This window comes from Myotis yumanensis, unplaced genomic scaffold (assembly GCF_028538775.1).
Source record: "Myotis yumanensis isolate MYYU_CA2020_CCGP unplaced genomic scaffold, mMyoYum1.0.hap1 SCAF_8, whole genome shotgun sequence".
Classification (NCBI taxonomy): domain Eukaryota; kingdom Metazoa; phylum Chordata; class Mammalia; order Chiroptera; family Vespertilionidae; genus Myotis; species Myotis yumanensis.
In genome coordinates, this window is record NW_027223759.1 from 90,735,023 (window position 1) to 90,750,939 (window position 15,917).

Genomic DNA, 15,917 nt, shown 5'->3' on the forward strand with positions numbered 1-15,917 from the left:
TTTGAGCATGTTTTCATATGTCTCTTAGCCATCTGTATATCCTCTTTCAAAAAGTGTCTCTTTAGGTCCGTTGCACATTTTTTTGATTGTGGTTGTTTATCTTTCTTTTGTTAAGTTGTATGAGTTCCCTGTAAATGTTGGAGATTGAACCTTTATTGGTGATAACATTGGCAAATATGTTCTCCATGCAGAGGGTTTTCTTGTTGTTTTGTTGATGGTTTCTTTTGCTGTGCAGAAGCTTTTAATTTGATGTAGTCTCATTTGTTTATTTTCTCCTTAGTTTCCATTGCCCTAGAAGCTGTATCAGTAAAGATATTGCTATAACATCTATCTGATATTCTGCTGTCTATGGAGTCTTCTAAGATTTTTAACATTTCCCATCTTACATTTAAGTCCTTTATCCATTTTGATTTTATTTTTGTGTAAGGTGTAAGTTGGTGGTCTAGTTTCATTTTTTTTTTTTTTTTGCATAGATCTGACCAATTTTCCCAACACCATTTATTGAAGATACTGTCTTGACACCATTATATGGTCTTGCCTCCTTTGTCAAATAGTAATTGAGCATAAAGGCTTGGGTCAATTTCTGGGTTCTCTGATCTGTTCCATTGGTCTATATGCCTGTTCTTGTGCCAGTACCAGGCAGTTTTGAGAATCGTGGCTTTGTAATATAGCTTGACATCTGGTATTGTGATCCCTCCAACTTTGTTCTTCTTTCTCAGGATTGCTGTGGCTATTCGGGGTCTTTTTTATTCCAGATGAATTTTTGGAGAGTTTGTTCTAGGTCTGTGAAATATGCCCTTGGTATTTTAATGGGGATCATATTGAATCTATAAATTGCTTTGGGTAGTATGGACATTTTAAAGATGTTTATTCTACCAATCCATGAACAAGGTGTATTCTGCCATTTATTTATGGCTTCCTCTATCTCTTTTTTCAAAGTCCTGTAGTGTTCTGAATACAGGTCTTTAAACTCCTTAGTTAAGTTTATTCCTAGGTATGTTAATTTTGTTGTTTCAATGTAAATGGGATGGTTTTTGTAGTTTATTTTTCTGTGAGTTCATTATTGGTGAATAAAAAAGCCATAGATTTCTGGGTGTTAATTTTGTATCCTGCTACATTTGATGGAGTTTTTAGGGTTTTCTATGTAAAATATCATGCAATCTGAAAATAATGACAGTTTTACTTCTTCTTTTCCAATTTGGATGCCTTTTATTTCTTCCTCTTTTCTGATCTCTATGGCTGGCACTTCCAGTACTATGTTGAACAGGAGTGGTGAAAGTGGGCATCCCTGTCTTGTTCCTGTTCTTAGGGGAAATGGTTTTAGTTTTTGCCCATTGAGTATGATGTTGACTGTAGGTTTGTCATATAAAGCTTTTATTATATTGAGGTATGATCTTTCTATTCTCACTTTGCTGAGAGTTTTTATCATGAAAGGGTGTTGGATTTTGTCAAATGCTTTTTCTGCATTGATTGATATGATTATGTGATGTTTATCTCTCAAATTGTTTATGTGATGTATAGCACTTATTAATTTGTGGATATTCTACCACTAGAGGCCCAGTGCACAAAAATTTGTGCACTCGGGGGGGGGGGTTGCCCAGCCCGGCCTGTGCCCTCTCACAGCCTGGGACCCCTCGGGAGATAAGACCTGCTGGCTTAGGCCTGCTCCCGGGTGGCAGAGGGCAGGCCCAATCCCTAAGTGCAGCCCCTGGTCAGGCTCAGAGCAGGGCCGACTGGGGAGTTGGGGAGCCGCCCCTGTCATGCACAGAGCAGGGCGGATCTGGAGGTTGCAATGCCACCCTCAGTCACACTCAGGGTAGACTGATTGGGGGGTTGGGGCACCACCCCCTGTTACACTCAAGGCAGGGTCGATGGGGAGGTTGCAGTGCCACCCCCAACACACACAGAGCAGAGCCAATCAGGGGGTTGGGGCGCTGCCCCCTGTCACTCACAGAGCAGGGCCAATCAGGGGGTTGGGGAGCTCCCCCCTGTCACGCACAGACCAGGGCCAATCAGGGGGTTGAGGAGCTCCCCCCTGTCACTCACAGAGTAGGGCCGATAGGGGAGTTGGGGCTCCGCCTCCTGTCACACACAGAGCAGGGAGGATCAGGGGGTTGGGGTGCTGTACCCTGTCACACTCAGGGCAGGGCCAATGGGGAGGTTATGGCTCTACCCTGTCACACACAGAGCAAGGCCTGTGGAGGGGGATTGGGGTGCCACCCTCTATCACCCACAGAGCAGGGCCAATCAGGGGGTTGGGGCGCCGCCACTGTCACACTCAGGGCAGGGCCGATGGAGAGGTTATGGTTGTACCCTGTCACACACAGAGCAGGGCCCGTGGGGGCGGGGGGTTGGGGCGCCACACCCTGTCACACACAGAGCAGAGCCGATCAGGGGGTTGGTGCGCTGCACCCTGTCACACACAGAGCCACAGGGCAATCGGGGGATTGGGGAGCTCCCCCCTATCAGGCACAGAGCAGGGCTGATCAGGGGGTTTGGGCGCTGCCCCCTCTCACGCTGATCCCGGTGCCTGGAGCCTCGCTGCTCCGCTGATCCCGGTGCTGGGAGGCATATTACCCTTTTACTATATAGAATAGAGGCATGGTGCACGGGTGGGGGCCGGCTGGTTTGCCCTGAAGGGTGTCCTGGATCATGGTGGGGGTCCCCACTGGGGTGCCTGGCCAGGCTGGCTGAGGGGCTGAGGGCTGTTTTCCCGCTGGCAGTTGACTAAAAGCTCCCAACCGCTCCTTGTTTTCTTTTTTTTTTTTTTTATTCTGGGCCAGCTTTAGCTCTGAGGCCGCGCTGCTGAAAACATGGATACAATGTTGCTGTCCGGGGCTGACTGAAAGCTGGTTTTGTTTAGCCTCTTATTTGCAACATAGTAATAGTTGCTTAGAGTTGCAGTTGAGAGTCCGGCAAGTGAGGCGGGGAACGTTGGAGTCTGCAGTTCCTGGAGGAAGCAAGCCTCCCTGCTCGCTTCAGTGCATGGCTGCCGGCCGCCATCTTGGCTGACAGTTAATTTGCATAAGGATACGCTGATTAGCCAATGGGAAGGGTAGCAGTCGTACGCCAATTACCATGTTTCTCTTTTATTAGTGTAGATTCTTGTATACCTGGAATAAATTCCACTTGATCATGGAGTATGATTTTTCTAATGCAATGCTGGACCCAATTTGCTAGAATTTTGTTGAATATTTTATCATGTATGTTCATTAGGGATATTGGCCTAAGTTCTCTTTTTTTTGTGGTGTCCTTATCTAGTTTTGGAATTAGAGTCATGCTGGCTTCATAGAAAGAGATTGGAAGTGTTCCTTCCTCTTGAATTTTTTGGGATAGTCTGAGGTGGATAGGTTTTAATTCTTCTTTGAATGCTTGGTAGAACTGGCCTGTAAAGCCATCCAGACCAGGTTATATTCCTGGTAAAGAAATATGCTGTGCTGAATAGTTTCAAAGCCTTTAGTTATATAGTGAATATCCCAGCATTGCCCGGAATGATGGCATTATTATTGAAACAGAAATTTTGGGGGGTGGAAAAGACAGGTTTTAGGAAATTTTAGAAATTAAGAGGACCGTGGAGGAAGCACAGGGCTGCAGAAGAGCAGAAGGCATAATTCCATAGAATGGGGGAGCTGAAAAGCTGCAAAAGTACATTTCCATAGAATGAGGGAGCTGGGAACAGCAGAAGGTCTATGTTTACAAAATAAAGGGAAGGATGCCCTTCATCCAGGAGGAGAAAAAAACCCAAAGGGAATAAGAAAACAATAAGGAAGGAGCTTAAGGCCTTTAAGTTCAGGAGTAACTATAGTAACCAGTCAAGGGAATCGTGACCAATCAGAGGGTATATCAAGGCACCAGGATCTGCAGCCTTTATAAGCCATAGGGAAAAGGGACTCAGTGGGACCCTTTCCTCCTCCCATGTGGGAGTCTGTTCTGTGGGACTCTTTCCCTCTCCCCATGTGGGAGTCTGTATTTATTTGCTGGAAGATTTTTGATTACTGCTTCAATTTCTTTGGTAGTTTTTGGCCTATTCAGGTGTTTTTTTGTTTGTTTGTTTTTTATTATTCCTGATTGAGTTTTGGGAGCTTGCATTTTTCTAAGAATATGTCCATTTTGTCAAGGCTGTCTGCTTTGTTGAAGTAGATTTGTTCATAGTATTTTTTTTTTTTACAATCCTTTGTATTTCTGTGTGGTCTGTTGTTACTTTACCTCTTTCATTTCTGATTTTGTTTATTGCAGTCCTCTTTCTTTGTTTCTTGGTGATCCTGGCTAGAGGTTTATCAATCATGTATATCTTTTCAAAGAACCAGCTCTTGGTTTTATGGATCTTTTGTATTGTTTTCTTGGTCTCTATGTCATTTATTTCCACTCTGATCTTTATTATTTCCTTCCTTCTGTTTACTCTGTGCTTTTCTTTTCCTTCTTTTTCTAATTCTTTAAGTTGTAGATTTAGATAATTTATTACCATTTTTTTCTTTCTTTTTTTTTTTTTTTTTTTGAGGTAGACCTGTAGAGCATTGAAATTCCCTCTCAGGACTGCTTTTACTGTGTCACATAGATTGTGGATTGTTATGTTTTCATTGTCATTTGTTAGCAGGATGCTTTTTATTTCTTCTTTGATCTCTTTGGTGATTCAATCATTGTTTAATAGCATGCTATTTGGCCTTCAAGTGTTTGACTTTTTGTGATTGTTTTTATTGTAGTTGATTTCTAATTTTATGCCATTGTGATCTGAGAATATGCTTGATCTGATTTCAATCTTCTTGAATTTGAAAAGACTTTGCCTGTGTCCCAATATGTGGTCAATCTTTGAAATTGTCCCATGTGCACTTGTGAAGAATGTATATTCTGTAGCTTTGGGGTGAAATGTTCTGAAGATGTCAACCAAGAACATCTGATCTAGTGAGTCATTTAGGATTGATTTTTTTGCAGACTTTTTGTGTAGAGGATTTATCCAGTGGTGTTAGTGGGGTATTAAAGTTTCCTACTATGATTGTATTGCTATCCGTCTCTCCCTTGATATCTTCCAAAAGTATTTTCATGTATTTGGGTGCTCTGGTATTGGGTGTATATATGTTTACCATAGTTATATTCTCTTGTTGAATTGCTCCCTTTAGTATTATGAAGTGGCACTCCTTACCTCTTGTTATGGCCTATACTTTGATGTCTATTTTGTCAGATATAAGTGTAGCTACCCTAGCTTTATTTCATTTCCATTTGCCTGAAAAATGTTTTTCCATCCCTTCATTATTAGTCAGTGTGAGTTCTTTGTTCTGAGATGGGTCTCTCATAGATAGTAGAAATCCATTCAGCTACCCTATGTCTTTTGATTGGAGCATTTAAACCATTTACATTTAAGGTTATTATTGATAGGTACTTGTTTGTCTCCATTTTTATTATTTATGCCTGTGTTCCTTCTTCCCTTTCTATTTCTTATTTTTGCAGTAGTCCCTTTAGCATTTCTTGTATTGCTGGCTTGGTGTTAATAAACTCCCTTAGCCCTTTTTTATCTGTAAAGACCCTTTGCCTTGCTTAGTATATAATCTTGTATTCAGTCCCTTGTTTTGCATCACTTTTTATATTTCACTCCATTCCCTTTTGGCCTGATGTATTTCTGTTGAGAAATCAGTTGATAGTCTAAACAGTGGTTCTCAACCTGTGGGTCGCGACCCCTTTGGTGCTTGAACGACCCTTTCACAGGGGTCGCCTAAGACCATCCTGCATATCAGATATTTACATTACAATTCATAACAGTAGCAACATTACAATTATGAAGTAGCAACGAAAATAATTTTATGGTTGGGTCACAACATGAGGAACTGTATTTAAATGGCCAGAAGATTGAGAACCACTAGAATAGGAGATCCCTTATAGGTAACTTTCTGTCTCTCTCTGGCAGCCTTTAAGGTTCTTACTTTGTTGTTGGTGTTTCCCAATTTAATTATGATGTGTCTTGGTGTCAGTCTTTTGGGGCTCATCTTGTTTGGAATTCTATGTGCTTCTTGGACTTGTGTGAGTTTTTTTCTTTCCAATATCAGGTAAGTTTTCTGTCTTATTTAATCAAACAGGTTTTCCAATTCTTGCTCAGTCTCCTCTCCTTCTGGCACCCCTATTACATTGATGTTGTTTCATTTCATGTTGTCCCAAAGTGCATTTAGGCTCTCCTCTGGCTTTTTAAGGTTTTTTTTTTTTTTTTTTTTTTTTTGGTATTGTTTTGTTTTTTCAGTTGCTGCTTTGCTTGGGCATTTTTTTTCTACCTTGTCTTCTAGTTTGCTGAGGCAGTCCTCAACTTCTTCTAGTCTATGGTTAATATTTTCCATTGTGTTCTTTATTGCAGTATGTCATTCTTTATTTACTCCTGGTTCTTCTTCATTTCCTCTTGATTCTTATACATTGTTGAATTTGTCATGCATCCTTTTCAGCATCCTTTGACCATTGCTCTGAATTTGTTCTCTGAATAATTGCTTGCCTCCCCTTCATTTACTTCCTTTTCTGGTGATTCCTCCTTATCTTTTATACTAGAGTTCTGGTGCATGAAATCTGTGCACTGGTCGGGGGGGTTGTCCCTCAGCCCAACCTGAACCCTCTACAATCTGGGATGCCTCGAGGGATGTCCTACTGCTGGTTTAGGCCCGATCCCTGGGCCTAAACTGGCAGTTGGTCATCCCTCTCACAATCTGGGACTCCTGGCTCCCAACCACTCACTTGCCTGCCAGACTGATCACCCCCTAACCACTCCCCTGCCAGCCTGTTTGATGCCTAACTTCCCCTGCCTGCCCAATTGCCCCCAACTGCCCTCCCCTGCCAGCCTGATTGCCCCTAACTGCCCTCCCCTGCCGGCCTGGTCACCCCTAACTGCCCTCTCTGCAGGCCTGGTTGCCCCAAACTGCCCTCCCCTGCTTGGCCTCTTGTGGTGGCCTTCTTTGACCACATGGGGGAGGCCATCTTGTGCAATGGTGTGAGGGTCAATTTGCATATCACACCTTAATTATATAGGATGGGGTTGTTTCTTTGTCCTCCCAGTTTTGCTGTTCCTTTGTGGTTGTTTCTATGTATTACATAAAACTTCTTTGTTACCTGAAAGTTTTTGAGTTTTTCTTATGTAGCAGACTAGAGGCCCAGTGTATGAAATGCATGCATTCATGGGTCAGGGGGTCCCTCAGCCAGGCCTGCACCCTTTCACAGTCTTGGAGTGCTTGCGGATGTCTGACTGATGGCTTAGGCCTACGTCTTGTGGGCCTAAGCTGGCAGTAGGACATCCTTAGTGCTTCTGTGGAGGCGGGAGAGGCTCTGACCACTGCTGCTGCACTAGCCAGCCATGAGCCCAGCTCAGGGCTCCTGGCTGAGTGGGACTCCCCCAGTGGGAGTTCACTGACCACCAGGGACAGCTCCTGCATTGAGTGTGTGCCCCCTGGTGGTCAGTGCATGTCATTACAACCAGTCATTCCACCATTTAGTCTATTTGTATATTAGCCTTTTATTATATAGAATTTTTTAGGCACTCAGTGGTGCAATCTCTCAGGTCTTCTGGGCTGGGCATTCTAGGGATACCCCCTACTTGGTATATTTTGGTTCTTTAGGTGTAGTTCGGTCTTGAGTATTATTGTCCCATTCGTGGATGGAGTCACCTCTCAGGGTGTGTGGTTATGTGGCTCACTCTCTACCACATTGACCAAACAGCACAAAATACAACTCAACAAGACACAACCCAGAGGAAACCAAACACGAATGTATTCACAATATGGATAACCCCAATAAAAGTGACCACCAGAGAAAGGAGAATTAGGACAGGTAAATGAGAACAAAAATGATATTGAAAAAAGGAAAAAGGGTACTCGAGAAAAGAAAAAGGAGAAAAATGAAGGGAAAAATATACATATATGGGGAGAATACTTCACAAAACAAACAAATAAACTAGAAATGCAAACAACAAACAGCCCAAAAAAGGGGGGGTAGAGAATTTGTAGAGACAGAGCTTATTTCCAGAAAGTAGGGTAAAAAAATTTAATGGATAGGGTCATGGCCATGGTTCATTATAGGGGAGGTAGAAAGAGACTGAGTGGATAAGATGAAAAGCAAAAAATAAATAATCAATAGATTACAAAATAAAAAGATAATTTTTTTCTCTAATCTATCTATCTACTAGTATATACTAGTGGCCCAGTGCACAAATTCGTGCACATTGAAAGGAATTAATCAGAACAAATATCTTAATATTGCTATTTGCCATTGCTCTATAATAGAAGTGTCAGAGATGAAAAAATTAGTAAAAGGTATATGAAAATAATATATAAATTTATTAATAAATAAACAATAACAACATGATATAACAACAACAATGATGTGATATAAAAACAACAAAAGCATGATATAAAAACAACATTGAGCCCTAGCCAGTTTGGCTCAGTGGATAGAGTGTCGGCCTGCGGACTCAAGGGTCCCAGGTTCGATTCCTGCCAAGGGCATGTACCTTGGTTGTGGGCACACACCCAGTAGGGAGTGTGCAGGAGGCAGCTGATCGATGTTTCTCTCTCATCGAGGTTTCTAACTCTCTATCCCTCTCCGTTCCTCTCTGTGAAAAATCAATAAAATATATATTTAAGAGGGTTGGGGGGCAGGAGGGAGGGGAGTAAGAGATCAACTGAAGGACTTGTATGCATGCATATAAGCATAACTAATGGACATAAGACACTGGGGGGTAAGGGAGGGCAGGGGATTGTCAAGGGCGGGGGGAAAAATAGGACACTTATGCAATACCCTTTGTAATACCTTTAGCAATAAATAAATAAATAAATAAAAATTAATAATAAAGAAAAGAAACTATATAAAAAAACAACATTGATACAAACAATGACTAAAAAAATTGATTAAACTTATTCTAATATCTCCCTACATACCACATTAAGAGTAAAAACACTTTCAGAGTTCTTGACTAATTTTCCTTGTGATGAAATGTTTACAACTTTAACTTTAATGTCACATGCTCTTCGAACTCGAGAGAAAGCAACATAGAACTGACCATGTCTGAAAATGGGTTGAAGTAGGAAAATTCCTCCTTTGTCTAGAGTTTGTCCTTGTGATTTATTAATAGTCATTGCAAATGCTGAATTATGGGGAACTGTCTTTGAATTAATTTAAAAGGGAGGCCAGTGTCAGAAGGGGACAAATCAATTCTTGGGATCAGAACAACCTCTCCTTCCACAGATCCTGTTAATACTTCAGTTTTGATTGTGTTAGGTCACAATCTTTTGATAATAAATTTAGTACCATTTCAAAGATCCCATTTACTATTAAGATTTCTCAGTAACATGATGATTGCACCCACTTTCAATTTTAATTTATGACATGGCATTCCTGAAGGAGTATACTATTAAAAAATTCAATGAGAAAATTTTCCTTTTTGGCATCATCTTTTGAATCAATGGAATTTTCACTCAAATAGGTGTGAAAATCTCCATCAAGTATATCCAAAATTTCTTCATTTAACTTATCAATGTGCTCATATTTTGGACAAAGAATCACAAGTTTGGACATATTATTAATATTATGTATAGATATACTATTTCCAAGGTAGCTTCATTAATAGATTCATTACAAATTATTTCACAGGAGATTTCAATAATATCCATTCCTAAATGAAAACTGCCATCAAGTTTGCCATCTCCAAGTTTTACTAACCATCCTATCTAATAATAGACAAAGATGGTAATTGACCATACCTTTGCTATGCCTCCCATTGGCTAATCAGCACAATATGCAAATTAACCGCCAACAAAATGGCGGCTAATTTGCATACTGCAGGCAGGGCGGGACAGTGCGAGCCACCATCCAGGCCTCGTGTGTGGACCTGGGCGGCGGGGCTTAGGCAGAACAATTGGGCCACCTAAGCCCCGCCCCCAGCCGGGTCACCCCTGTGCCTCCTAAGCCCTGTGCCGCCTAAGCCCTGCCCCCAGCCAGGACCCCCATGTGCTGCCTAAGCCCCTCCCCCAGCCAGGATGCCTGTGTGCCACCTAAGCCCCGCCCCTGGCTGGGACCCTCCTGTGCCGCCTAAGCCCTGCACTGCCTAAGCCCCGCCCCCAGATGAGAACCCATTGAGATCCACCAGCAGGAAAGTGCGGCCTACAGGCAGCCCCCAGGTGGGCATGCTCCTGGGTTGCCATGGCGGTCTATGAGCAGGAAAGTGCGGCCTACAGGCAGCCCCCAGGTGGGCATGCTCTTGGGTTGCCATGGCGGTCTGCGAGCAGGAAAGCGCAGCCTGCAGGCAGCACACCACTCTGGCCACAGCTCAAGGGAGAGAAAAACACGCAGTGGAGGCCAGGAGCCTGAGAGATCAACACAGAGTGGCACCTGCTCCAAGCCTCCACAGTGTGGCTGGGGGCAGGCCTCCAGCAGACACACACACTCACACACACACACACACACACACACACAGCACCTGCTCCAAGCCTCCATGGTGTGGCTGGGGGCAGGCCTCCAGCAGACACACACACACACACACACACACACACAGCACCTGCTCTGAGCCTCCAATGCAGCTGGGGGCAGGCCTCCAGCAGACACACACACACACACACACACACACACACACAAGGCAACTGCTCCGAGCCTACGTGGTGTGGCTGGGGCAGGCCCCAGCAGACACATACACACACACACGGGACGCCTGCTCCTAGCCTCTGCTGCCAGACTGTGGCCGTCAGTAAGAAATCCACTGAGGGCTCCTGTACTGTGAGAGGGACAGGCTGGGCTGAGGGAACCCCACCCCCCAGTGCATGAATTTCCTGCACCGGGCCTCTAGTCCACTATAAGTAGAATATTCTGATTTCATATTTGTTTTAAGAGGCAACTTTCTAAAACATCCCCAAACACTACACTACTTGAAGCTCATTTGTACTATGGCTGATCGCATTGCATATGGCGCAACACTGACACATTGTCGAAAATCCCCTCGGAGAAGGTGAACTTCCCACCAAATGCAACATTAAAATTCATAATTTCTCTTAGTAATCTGTCTATGGCATTTATAGCATGACTGGATGCCATGGTGCATCTATCAATAATGAGAAATTGGGTCTTTTTAATGGTTTTAGCAATGTCACTCTTTATATCAAGTCTAGAAATTGAAGTTTCATTTAATGGAATTGGTAATTTATATTGGGAATGAAAGGTTCTTCCACTGAGAAGTAAATTTGCAGCAATTCCTGTAGATGCTGTGGGTAAAACAGTACCACCACGACCTTTAATATAATGTATTAAAACTTTATAAAGATATGTTTTTCCACTACCGCCTGGATCATTAAAGCAAAAGCACTTGGGGTGTACTATTTGATCATCGATAGTGGAAGTTATAGTCTGAAAGGCTACATAATGTTGTGGAATCTCCCAATAATAATAATTATGTGCATCATAATCTTCTCTATTCAATAAAAACAAAGCCATCAAAGTTGAGCTATTCCTTCTAGCCCTATGTATAACTTTAGCAAACTCATCCTTATGAAAATACAAATTCTGATCATTTGGAAAACGAATAGCTAATCTTGTGATTCATGAGATTGGTCATGCATTTGCAATGCAAAAAGTCTCCACACAACCTCAGGAGCGCTCACATACCTGGAGTCAATGAAGTCCTGTACTTTGTCATGATTGATAATATTTTTTTCAGAAATTTGAATATTTGCACAATCGTGCCCTTTAAGACTTATTTAAATAAATATTTGACACTTTGAATCGATGCACAGACTTCAACATTTATATGACAATTATATTTAAGGCACAAATACAGGTTATAAGGGACAATCCAAGTATTATCGACAACTTTATTTCCAATAGGCATTGTATTATCAGATCTTCATTTGTATTTGGGATATCCATCAATATTTCCAATGGTCCCATTTTGAAATTCTTTCAGATATCCTTTTGAACATTTTCCATTTTCCATACATGGACTATTTGGATTTTGTGTTCCACGTGGTCCATGTACCATATTTGATTTTACAATTTGAAAAAGTCGAGGACACTGGTCTTCATCTGGAATTTCTGCCTTAACTATATGGTCAATGTCATCTTCCGTTCATAATTTGGATTCACTATCTAATATCAATAATATGTGAGCATGAGGCAATCGCCTTTCTGATATTTGGTTACATGAATTTCAGCTGTAACTTTGCCAAATAAATCAAATTTACATATATCATTTAAAAGAGCATTCAGCTTAATATTAAATACCCTGGCTATCAAGTCAGGTCTGTTTTCAAATTTTGGCCAGCGTTGTAAATTGTTTGTAATATCTGCCCATTTTTGGTTGTATGTCATGGTTATGAATAAATCGGGCTTGCCATACTTCGTTACAATTGCCATAGCAACCTGATATTGCTGCTGCATATTTCTGGAACTACCCTCAAAAGAGGACGGAAGTATTATTATTTTACCAATCGGCACATTTTCATTTTCAGATCTAGATGTGAGATAATTCATCAAACCACTATATATTTCAACTCTCAACTTAATTGATTTGCTTTAATGTAATTTATCCAATTGGCTTCAATTTTTTTTTTTTTCCTCAGACACAACATGACCATATGGTTTATTCAGGTGAAGAAATTTGTCACCATCATCGGCACAATTTTTGAATATGAATAGGCAACATACTGTTGAGTTAATTTTCCTGCATTTAAAATAAGATTGAACGTCTCCCACACAGAGAGATGAAATCCATAATATTGCATTTGTGTGACTCGTGTCCTTACATTTCATCTAGTATTATTGCCGATTACACTGTTGTCTCTGAGTCTTAATGCAATATCCATTCCCCAGCCTTTTTCAGCATGTGGAAAAAGACTAGGATACATCATTGCATTTAATGTAGGAAACAGGATACTGATTTGTTTCTAAAATTTTAGTGGCAGTTGGATTATTAGGATCTGGTTTACAATGAATGAGCAAATCCTTTCAAAAGGAGGTTCTCCATCTTCGTTTCTGAATAGGATGGCAACTTCAGTTACACGGGGATAATTATACCTACCCAGATCACTATTAGTATCATATATAATCAACATTGTTACTTCTGTGGGAGCAATACCTTTCCCTGCTGCTTCAGATTGGGCTTCCTTTTCTACCTCATGAAGCATCTTGTATGATTTTGTTAATTTGTTTATTTCATGCATGAGGTTGTTGATGTTGATCATGAGTCTTTCTGAGCAGCCCTGGTTTTCTGGCATTGCTCATCTTTTACTGGTCACTTCAGCCATATCTAAAATATAGAGTTGAACAAACTTTTGAGAATCACCATCCAAAGGTTGTAAAATTCCATTATGTTGATAAACTTGTCCATGTATTCTAAAACAGTATGGCTCATATCTTGCTGGTGATATTTGCATCTATTGAAGCAAAAGCAAAAGAACTATTTATTGAACAAATATTTTCCATGAAATTTTTACTGTCAGACTCTTCATTTATCATTATTTTATTAAATATGTTGGTATTCTGGAAAATGTTTATCATTTGGACAAACCTTACCTTTGCTACAACATTGAGTAAATTTTCCATCAGATGGTTTTTCATCTGAGAAATTTAGTGATAGGCAAAACTGACATGTAACAGTCATTGCACCACAACTGTAATTGCACCCTCATTTACTCCATTTTCGCTGTGAAGGCAGTTCCTACCAGGATTGGTAGTACTTGTCAAAGACTGTTCTTCAGACATATCCTGTCAATGCCGCTGCTTCTTTCGGGTGCAGAGGTATATTGTGCCAATAGTTGGTCTTCAGACATATTCTGTTGATGACACCTCTTTCTTTCAGCTTCAGAGGTACTTTGTGCCAACAGTTGGTCTTTAGACATATTCCCTCCTCCCTCCTGTCAGGGTCCGGGGTGCTAGAGAATGGGATTCTGGGCTGTCAGGACGCGGGCAGCAAGGTCTGGGTCAGTGCACTTCATAGCTATCTGCTGGTTGACTGGTCATTCTGGTTGTTCAGCTGTTTGGTCACTGGGCTTTTATTATATAGGGTCCATCTATTTTTTTGAAAAAGAAGAATAGATAAGAAAGCAGATAGGCTTGAGTTTAGTGAGTGAAACTAATTAAGCAATTAGGAGAAGAGAGCAAGAGAGGAGAAGAAAAACAAAAGCATAAAAATTGGCTAGCAAAGAAAGAGAAAAGAGAAGGGTGCATGGACTTGCAGCAGAGAAGGGGAAATTAGATATATGAGTAAGCCAACAGAGACTAGGATAATAATAATGCATCAATAAAGCAGATAAAGAAGATCAATTTTTAACAAGGGGTAAAAAGAGAGGAGAGAGAAAAACCAAAGGAGGAATAGGAGAAGAGAAACAGGATGGAAAAGGGATAGGAGAGGAAGAAAAGGGTGGCAAAAAAGAAAAAATAAGATAAAGTAAACTAATGATTAAAAAATAAAAAGAGAATGAAGAAAAATAATCCAAAAAAATAAAAGGTTAAAAAATAAAGAGGGAAAAATAAAATAAAGAAAAAAAATGTTTTCTTTCTTAAGTAAAAGATAAAAAATAAAAAAGTGAAGGGTCATTGCTTCAGCTGAGTTTTAATGTCCCATGGGGACTGGTTTAGGACCCCTCTGTACTGTTCTGTCTGCACGTCCCTGTTTCCTGTAAGATAGTCACCGTGTGGAGGTTTCCAGGGATCCACCGCTGCTCTGTGTCTGTCTCCACAGCCCTGGTGTCAGGCAGGCGGGGCCACTCTGCCCGCTTTGTTTGTCTGTCTGCTTTCAGTCGTATTTGCGTAAGAGTCTATTTCTGACACGGGCTATTTGGGGGTTGGGGTGTGTAGCTATATTATTTTCTGGGACCAAATGGCCCCTAAACCCAGTCCCTGGAACTATTCAGATTCTTCCTTTCCTCTGCAGAGCTGGAGGCTGGGTGTGGCTGCACCAGTTGCCTGCGGGTGCTGGGAGGGGCTGGCTCTTCTGGAGAAAAATGGCTGTTTGGGGTTGGAGGTTCCAGAATGTCCCAGTGCCGGACCCCGGTCACCTCTCCTTGCCCTGCTCCTCTCCACAGCCTCTCCCCAGCCTCCACAAAACTGCATCACAGCCTCAGTGACTGTTTTTAATTGAAAGGTCCTATGAACTGGGTTTAGCGAGTAAAAGCAGAGAAAATATAAAGGCAAGACAGCCACGCCACCGCGAGTTTCTCTCCCCCAGAGCCGCACAGTTTAGGTGGACTCTTTAGGTTTTCTATGTTCTCCAGGCTGCCTTTCTGGCACAGCATCTCGTGGCTGTGGACTTAGATCTATATTCCGTGGCTGCCAGCAGCCCTGTGCACCCCTTCCACAATCCAGTGTTATGCATGGCCCCAAGGGATGCAGACCTGGCGCAATGCAGGTTCCTTCTAACCCTCTCATCCCAGTTATGTGGGCGTCTCTCTCTCCAGCCCAGATCCCTGATCCTACCATTCTCCAGGCACCCTCTGTCCTTTCCGGCCATGGGTTATCTCACCGGCTGTGTTTAATTCACCAATTCCAGGTGGATGTTATTTGATTTAGTTGTTTCTTCTATCTGCTCCTTGAGTAGGCACAGGACACATCCACCTATTGGGCTGCCATTTTGTCTCCCTTGCCTTAGATTTTTTAAAAAACAAATCAGTAGGCACACAAATACAGAGAGAGATTGTCCATTAAAATCCATAGTAAAGCATGTGTGTCACACTATATGCACACCATGGTATTATAAACAGACCAAGGTTATAAGGAAATGCACAAATGTTTATTATGTAAATTTAAATTCAAATTTTTCATTTCTGTATGTTGAGAGAAAAAGTTAAAAAACAAAAAACAAAAACAACCAACCATAAGAATTTGTACTAATGAAGATTACTCTGTTGTATGCTCTTGTCTCCTAGTCAAGATACTGACCTTAGAGACATGGGTTTATTTCTGGGCTCTCTATTCACTTC